This window comes from Nicotiana tomentosiformis, chromosome 7, assembly GCF_000390325.3.
Source record: "Nicotiana tomentosiformis chromosome 7, ASM39032v3, whole genome shotgun sequence".
Lineage (NCBI taxonomy): Eukaryota > Viridiplantae > Streptophyta > Magnoliopsida > Solanales > Solanaceae > Nicotiana > Nicotiana tomentosiformis.
The window spans coordinates 41920862-41929646 of NC_090818.1; the positions used below are offsets into that span (position 1 = coordinate 41920862).

Below are 8785 nucleotides of genomic sequence, written 5' to 3' on the forward strand. Positions count from 1 at the left end.
TTTTTCTATCCTGAAACTGTTATAGGATATAACATTTCCTCTTCTTTCAGACTTGAATAGTACTAGAGCTGATTGGACCATGAGGGTCAACGTTTGTCGAATGTGAGATTCTATTAATTTCAAGCGAACCAGAGAATTGATTAGTACAGATATGATCCTTGTAGATGAAGAGGTAATACATGTGTCTTATTCTTTTTCAATATGCAATTTGTAATTATTAATTTTGAAAACACTTACTGTTTTTCCTCTACCAGGAAACTTTAATACATACTACAATAATAAAGAATTTAGTTAATAAGTACAAGAATTTGCGGGTGAAGGTTCAGTCTATGTTATTAAGAACTTCAAAGTTATTGAGACTGCTGGTGAATTTAGACTAATGACAAGTACTTTTAAAAAAAGTTTCTTTCTTCCTGACAACTGCGCTCCAGAAACAATGAGAAGATATTAACAATACTCCTATAAACAAATATCAATTTATAAAACCAGAAATGATCAACTCAAGGTTGAACAAACACCGTGTTATCAGGTATACTGATCAATTTTTGCTGCTATATTTTTCGTTATATTAATGTAATTATGAAATGACTATTTCTTTCAATTGATATTGTAGATGTGGTTGGTTGTCTATATGGTATCGGTGACATGGAGAGTGTTGGATGCGAGTGGAGAAAAAAAGGGACATCCAAGTTGTAACTGATTAGTAAGCCACTTATCTCATTTGAAGTATCTTTAGTTTGTTAACTTTCTAAAACCGGATTAATTTTGTGTACTTTTATTTTGTTATCCAAGTTGTTTATGAATATATCTTTACATTACATTTTTGATGAATCATATGGATTTTTACTCAATTCAAAGTTTTCTGGTAGAGGAAAAACAGTAAGTGTTTTCAAAATTAATAATTACAAATTGCATATTGAAAAAGAACAAGACATACGTATTACCTCTTCATCTATAAGGACCATGTTATACAACGACTCTGATCCGTACATTATGATAGTAACTTCTATAACAGTTAAACAATTTCGTGGTAATTGTTTTATGTTTAATGGCTATTGCTATGTAATTTACTACTGAAATTCTGAAGATATATTAAAGTTGGTTTTTAAATTGCATTCACTGTTAACATGTGAGGTTACTTTCACTACCCATTGACGATCCTTTACTCCGACAGCATCTAGGGTTCCTCGAACAATGTGATATCTCACACCGGATAAATCCTTAACCCTTCCCCCTCTTACTACATTTGCAAGAAAAATATATGTAAATCTTGAAATAGATTACATAACAACTTTGATTCAAAAGTTTAGTACCATGTTTTTTGGGGTACAAACTATCGGCAGCTCCAATATCAATAGCATTCCCATTGAGGAAGAGATATTTCTGAACATGATGAACATTACTGAGTTGTTGGAGTCTGACCGGAATGCCGAAAATACATGTTAGTATTTTCCTATTTCTGCTTCTTCGCTTTTAAAAACACAATTCTTCAAGATGCTTCTACTAAATAGAGTTTTTTAATGTTAGAAATACATTGTTACAGTGAGCGAAAACATTACCGAAATGGACAACTATTTTGATTGGTAGTTCTTTCAGGCAACTCCTGTTCCAAGAAGATTGTATCCGCAAACGATGTTTATACATGTCACATTTGCGCTAAAGAATTCAAGTTTCCTTTGGTGAAGTAAGGAACCAAATAATAATGTAATGATTTATATTCTCATTTATTTTAACTGATTGTACAACTATAGGTACTAAATACACGTAAATATAAGAGACAAAACTGGGGAGACTATTGTGATTTTATTTAATGTTGTTGTGGAGAAGCTTCTTGATACATCCGCTCACAAGTTGTTCAATAGGTTGTCGTCAGATAGCAATAATGTACCGCCACAAATTCAAAGCCTTTGCGACAAAGAATTTATTTTCAAGCTAAGATTAAACAATTTTAATCTTAAAGAGGGGCTTGAAAATTATACGGTATCAAAGTTGTTGATTCCAGATGAGAAATCTGGAATTGCAATATAGAAAGGAAAGAACAAAAGGTATTGTGATATAGATTATTTCAAATGGTAATCCAGATTTACGTGTACACTGTAAATATACTTTGTTTTTATTGCTTATGCAGGTGAAAAGCAAAGTGCAAGATAACATTGAAACAGAAGAACTTATTGAAGGGGGGGTAATTTTCTATAGTGTTTTATTTAGCAAACTTCCTACTACTAACAATATTAACATATTCAAAAGATATGTAAATAATATTTCTTCTGGAAACTATTTAGGAACCTACTAATGTCTCTTTGGACAACTTTGAAGACACTCTCAGGAATATTTACATGTCAATGATGGTGTTAACTATAGGAAGAAAAAAACTTCATCAAGAAAGATTAGGAAGGGAAGGAACCTAATCATACATGACGATGAAGTTAGCGATCAAGACAAAAAAAGGAAGAAGCAAAAAGTAGAGTGTTTATGTGTTGGTTTTGGAACTTTTAATGGAGTGTAACGTTAAACAGAATAATTGCGTCCCTTTGTGCTTTTCAGTATGTAGACAGTGGATGTTGTGTTGATATAGAAATTGCTCTACTGTTGTGCTGATATTTTTTGTATTTACTGTAATGATTTGGAAGAATTCACAGAAAGTATAATTGGTATACAATTATCGAATAGGTTCATTGATTAATTGCTCAAGTTCTAACACAATTCTTATCTTTTAGTTTGTTTTCACGTGTGATCCTACTTCTAAAAGTACTTATATTCAAATTAATTTTTACATGTCCAATGGATGACACGAGTCTCTATATTTTGATTAGATTGTATGATAAAAGAAATTCTTAAAAATTTAACAGTTAAGGGAGCCCTCGGCTCAGAACAAGGTAAACACAGTGGTGAATTTCTCGGGATACCGTCCCGTAGTTTCAAATGAATATGCAGTACAGGGGGATATCCCGGAATACGTCCGTAGTCCCAAAGTAAATATGTAGTGCTGGGAGGATATCCCGGAATACGTTCGTAGTCCCAAAGTAAATATGCAGTACAGGGGGATCTCCCGAAATACGTCCGTAGTCCCAAAGTAAATATGCAGTAGATGGGGGTCTCTCGGAATACGTCTGTAGTCCCAAAGTAAATATGCAGTAAAGGGGGATCTCCCGGAATACGTCTGTAGTCCCAATTTAAATATGCAACGCAAGATGAAATGGCAGGTATGAGCATTGTGTAAAATGTAATTAGAAAATAGACAGTTCTCCATTAAAATAAGTTGAAAAAGACTTATCTACCCTTTAGTTTCCAACACTAATTCCTTTAGAGGTGAACCTGCATGTATGCGAAAAGAATACTCATAGCAGCTTGGATGAATAATGTAGCTAGCTAAAGAACGATGTGATAAAATAAGTTATATCCTTAACAGACCGTCTTTTAGAATTATTAACTAATTTATAAAATTAATTAATAAAGAGTATATTCGTAAGGGAAAATTATAATTCTTTTACATTAATGAAAATAGATTTAAATTTTTTTTATAAAAAATAAAATAAGGGAGATAAATATAATATCATAAACTATAAGGGAAGAAAGTGTGATAAAAAAATATATACGTGAGGCCCTAACTACTGATTTGACATATCGTTAAGCTGGACAGGTGCTTTTCCGGCGTAGAAGTTTGTTAGAGATTGTTGTTGTACAGTATGTGTATATAATACAGTAGCCACTAGAGTACTTCGCAGACTTCAGTTCATATCTCATCGGTCTGTCAAAAGATAGTATCTCTCTTTCAAATTCTTTGTATAAAATAATACAAGTTTTCCTCCTCAACTTATTTGGTATTACTAGTTTCTATACGCGTGAGTTGCTCGTTAATAATTGCACGTAAATATTTAATCCATCGATATTTCACATTGAACATATGTACTTTTATAGCAACAACAACAATAATAATAATAATAATAATAATAATAAAGCAAAATAATCTCCGAGCCGCTTAAACTTGTACCCATTCGTCAGCCCGGTAGATAAACTTATAAGTTTTCCATTTGAACATTTGTACTTACGGAAAAATATCAATAAACACCTCCAGTTGAGCGTCTTCCTCAATCGTTATGACCCAACTGGCACATTATATTCTTAACCTATTATTGTTTGACATGTGTATTTGTAGGTCCCAATCTCTTTTTACCAATTTATTAAAAAAAAATTAAACATTTTCCTTTCTCTTCTTCTCTTCTTCACCGTGGCAGCACAATCACTACATGTTTCTTCCACCATGAACAACACCCTCATCCACTCTAAAATCCCCAAATCAATAATGAATACCATTCCTCTCTATTCTAAAACTCCCAAATGAAAAACAAAAGTAAAAAGGACACAAATAAAATCAGTAAAATTCAAAAAATTCAGACGAATCAGTAAAAAGAACTCTCTTCAATTATCTTCTTTAAAATTATCTTTGAAAATCCCCATACAAATTAGTAAAAAGAAGAAAAGAAATTTCCAACAAACTCAAATAGGAGTTCACTAATACATAGATTCAAAATCATCTCTAAAAATTTCAATCCTCAACACCCAGTTAATTGATTTTTTCAAAACTAAAATTTTGATCTTTTTTTTCTAACTAGTATTTTCCTCTTTGAATTGTGGTCATGCCAGGTTTGTTAGAAAGTGGTTGAAGAGGGGGGGGAGGGAGTAGGAGGAGAGACGAGAAAAGAAAGGGGGAGGGGAAGGGAATCAGACATCAACACAATGAAAGAGAGAAAGAGGAAGAAAGAGGAGAAGGGAGGGCGTGGGGTGGGTGAGAGTTTTCACCTTTTTTCAATTTTTCCTTTTTGTTTTTGTTTTTAATTTGCTTTCTTTTCTGATTTTAATATTTTTTAAATCAAAACTATTAATTCATGTGCGTTTGTATCGTAGTTTGCACGTATTTGAGCCACATCATTTAAGTCGTGCCACATAAGCATGGTCAATGGTCAAATGTGTTATTAGTACTCAGTCAAGTACAAGTATTCAGATGGAAAACTTATAAGTTTATCTACCGGGTTGATAAATTGGTACAAGTTTAAGTGGTCCGAAAGCCATTTTGCCAAATGATGATGATGATGATAATAATAATAATAGTAATAGTAATAATAATAGTAATAATAATAATAATAATGCATATTTATATATTCAATCAATTTACTTTAGTTAGATATAATATAGAAATACGCTATGTAATCGCATCCAATATTATACTTGTCATCACAACCCCAAATTCTCTCCGTAGGATATCGTGACGACACCTAGTCTCTAAGACTAGATGTGATGACACGATAGGTCATCTTATGTTTTAGAACCAAATTCTATATTTCGAAGCCTTTAGAACCTTATTTTATCCTTTCTCAATTTGCGTGCGAAGTACGGATATTGGCCCGGAAGGCTTATATGTTAGAATCTGATAAAAATAAGAAATTTTGCCTAACAACTTTATTTGAGTTGACTTCGGTCAATATTTTTGGTAAACGGATACAGATCAGTATTTTGACAATCCTGGTGGGTCCGTATCAAAATATAGGATCTAGGCGTATGCCCGGAATCGAAATCGGAGGTCCCTAGCCCGAGTTATGAATTTTTATTAAAAATTAAAAGTCTAAAAATTTAATAATTTCTAAGAATTGGTTGATGTTTGGCCTTATTGATACCGGGTCTGTATTTTGAGTTCTGGAGCCCGGTACATGTCCAATATAATATTTTTGACCTATCTGTGAAATTTGGTGAGAAACAGAGTTGGTTTGACGTGATTCAGACGTCCAGTGGTAAAAATAAAGATTTCAAAGCTTTCTTGAAAATTTCATTTAATTTGGTGTTCAATTCGTAGTTGTGTTATTTTGGCGATTTGATCGCGCGAGCAAGTTTGTATGATATTTTTAGACTAGTGTGCACTTTTGGTTTAGAGCCCTGAGGGCTCGGGTGAATTTTGGATAGGCTACAGAGTGAATTGGACTTAGAAATTTTAGCTGGTGTGCATCAGATTTACAGGTCTCGCATTTGCGAGATCTGGCTCACAAATGCGAGCCTCGCAATTGCGAAGAACCCATCGCATTTGCGAGCAGTTGGGTTGGGGGGTGGACTTCGCATTTGCGAAGTATTGGTCGCATTTGTGATCATCTTCAGTTCACATTTGCAAACATATGTTCACATTTGCGAAGACTGCAGGCCCAGTAACCTTTTCGCATTTGCGAAGCCCAGGTCGCAAATGCGACATCTGCAGCTAAAGAAAATGAGACTTAGACGGGATTTTTGATTCATTTCCCAAATTTTCAAAACCTAAACCACAAGAGGCGATTTTCCAAAGAACTTTTCTTCCCCAAATCATTGGTAAGTGATCTTAAACTAATTTCTTTCAATCTTTCACTACTTTTTCATAAGATTCAATAAAAAATCTAAGGTTTTCATGGTGAAATTGGGGGGTTTTGGGTAGAAACTAGGGACTTGATAAATTGGGGATTTAGACCTCAAATTGAGGTCGGATTCCAAAATCAGTTATATAACCGGGCTCGGGGGTGAATGGGTAATCGGGTTTGGTCCGAATTTTGGATTTGGACCAAGCAAACTCGGGTGTTGACTTTTTCAAAAATTGCCTAAATGGAATTCTTTACAATCGTGGGTAGTTCCTAAGGCTTTATTTGAATTGTTTGGTTTGTAATTTTCTAGATTATATTAGTTCGGAGGCTTGTTTGAAGGGAAAAGCTGTGATTGAGCTTTGAGTTGGCCGTTGGAGCGAGGTAAGTGTCATGGTTAACCTTGGCTTGATGGATTAGGACTTAGTTGTCTATTTTCTACGTGTTTAGATATTGGGTACCACGTATAGGTGAGGTGACGAGTACTTATGTGTTGTTGTCGGGTTATAGCATGTAGGTGGGTCTTATTCTTGTAATTTTTGCTTTCCTTGATCATATTATTCATGCTTAGACTAGTTAATTGTAATGTTGATCATTATTACCATGTTTATGATTTTGGTATTGATTGATGTTGATTCAAGTTGAGGTTGGTATTGTGGAACCGAATGTCGAAGTAAGATTTGATCTTGTTGTTTCTATCTCCCTGCTGTCATTGTTCATTGTTTTGGTGAGGGGGAGTGTTAATGCACGAAGGGTGATACTGTGCCATTTCTACTGACTTTATGTAAGGTTGAAAGTGTTAATGCACGAGGGTGATGTCGTGTCATATAGTGAGTGTAATGCGCGAAGGGTGATGCCATGCCGTGTTATCAGAGTTAATGCATGAAGGGTGATTCTGTGTCGTTTCTATTATATTATGATGAGAATGAGAGTAAAAACACGAAGGGTGATGCCATGCACTTTCCCTTTATTGTATTCATTGATTCTTGTAGGTTCATGGCATATTTACTGTTCAAGTTATCTTTCTGCTGTAATTCTCTATCTCGTACTTCCCCCTCAACATGTTTCCCCTCCCGGGATTTACTGTTAAGGTCTTTACTGTTATTTGTATATACATTGTTAAACTGTACAGGTTTGATTGTAGGTGTCTTGATTTAGCCTCGCCACTATTTTGTCGATGTTAGGCTCAACACTTACCAGTACATGGGCTCGGTTGTACTAATACTGCACTCTGCACTTTCTGTGCAGATTTTGGCACCGACTCTAGTTGATCAAGAGTTGGCTGTTGGACCTACTATCCGGAGACTCAAGGTAGATCTGTCGGCGTTCACAGACCTTGAAGTCCCCGTCTATCTTTTCTGTTTTAGTGTTTCTTTCATTCAAACAATTGTATTTCTTTCAGACTTGTACTTGTAGTAAATTTTAGAATGCTCGAGAATTGTGACACCAGATCCGGGTAGTGATAAATGATGAAGTTGTTATAATATTCCACACTCTTTATAGCTTATTTACTGTTAATTACTAAATTGTAGTAGAATTGGTTTAATAATATTCTAACGTGTCTTGCCTAGCAAGTGAAATGTTAGGCGCCATCACGGTCCCGACTGTGAGAATTTCGGGTCGTGATACTAGGTAAGTCTAATCAAGTATGCAAAATAACCGAAATATTAAGCCAAATCCTAAAACATCAACATCTGTAATAAACAAAAACTATAATTCAAGTATAACAACTCCTAAAACCTGGTAGATATAAGTCACAAGCTTTAAAGAAAAATGCTAAATATCCTTATACATCAGAGTCTAATGACGATAAGAATTAACATAATAAATATGGAGGGAGACCCGAGGTCTGCAGACACTGGCAGATGTACCTTGAAGTCTCCACGCACGGACTAGCTCACTAATACCTGGTCTGGTAGGCAGTACCTAGCTCTGCACAGAAAGGTGTGCAGAAGCGTAGTATGAGTACACCACAACGGTACCCAGTAATTTCCAAGCCTAACCTCAGTAGAGTAGTGACCAGGTCAGGTCAGAGCCCTAATAAATAATATTAAACAAGAAAGGAAAGCACAAATATTACAAGTTAAGGAACAACAACAACAACAACAATACAGCAAATAGAGGAAATCAACAGGGCCATTCCCGAGGTACCGCCTCGTAGTCCCAAAAGTAAATATCTCACAATCTTTCCTTATATCACCGCGGGAGCCTTTATAGTTTGTTTTCAAAATCATTTTCCCGAAATAGCATCTCGCATTTTAGCCAACCTTATCACACCACATGACTTCTAGTAGTTCCCCTACTAGTCACGCGTATCAAGCCCACCTTATCTCACCGCATGCGTTTCAACACCCAGACCTTATACCACCGCATTGGTATTGTCACAACCCAAACCGATGGGTCGCGACGGGCAC

The 8785-nt window shown here is 35.0% G+C and overlaps 1 long non-coding RNA gene across 1 annotated transcript; it reads left to right on the top strand.

Moving 5' to 3' along the window:
- Positions 1-225: 225 nt before the first annotated feature.
- On the top strand, positions 226-851 carry LOC104117915 (uncharacterized). Its single transcript, XR_004512494.2, has 2 exons — positions 226-529; positions 652-851. It is a non-coding gene; the product is annotated as an uncharacterized lncRNA (long non-coding RNA).
- Positions 852-8785: the final 7934 nt, after the last annotated feature.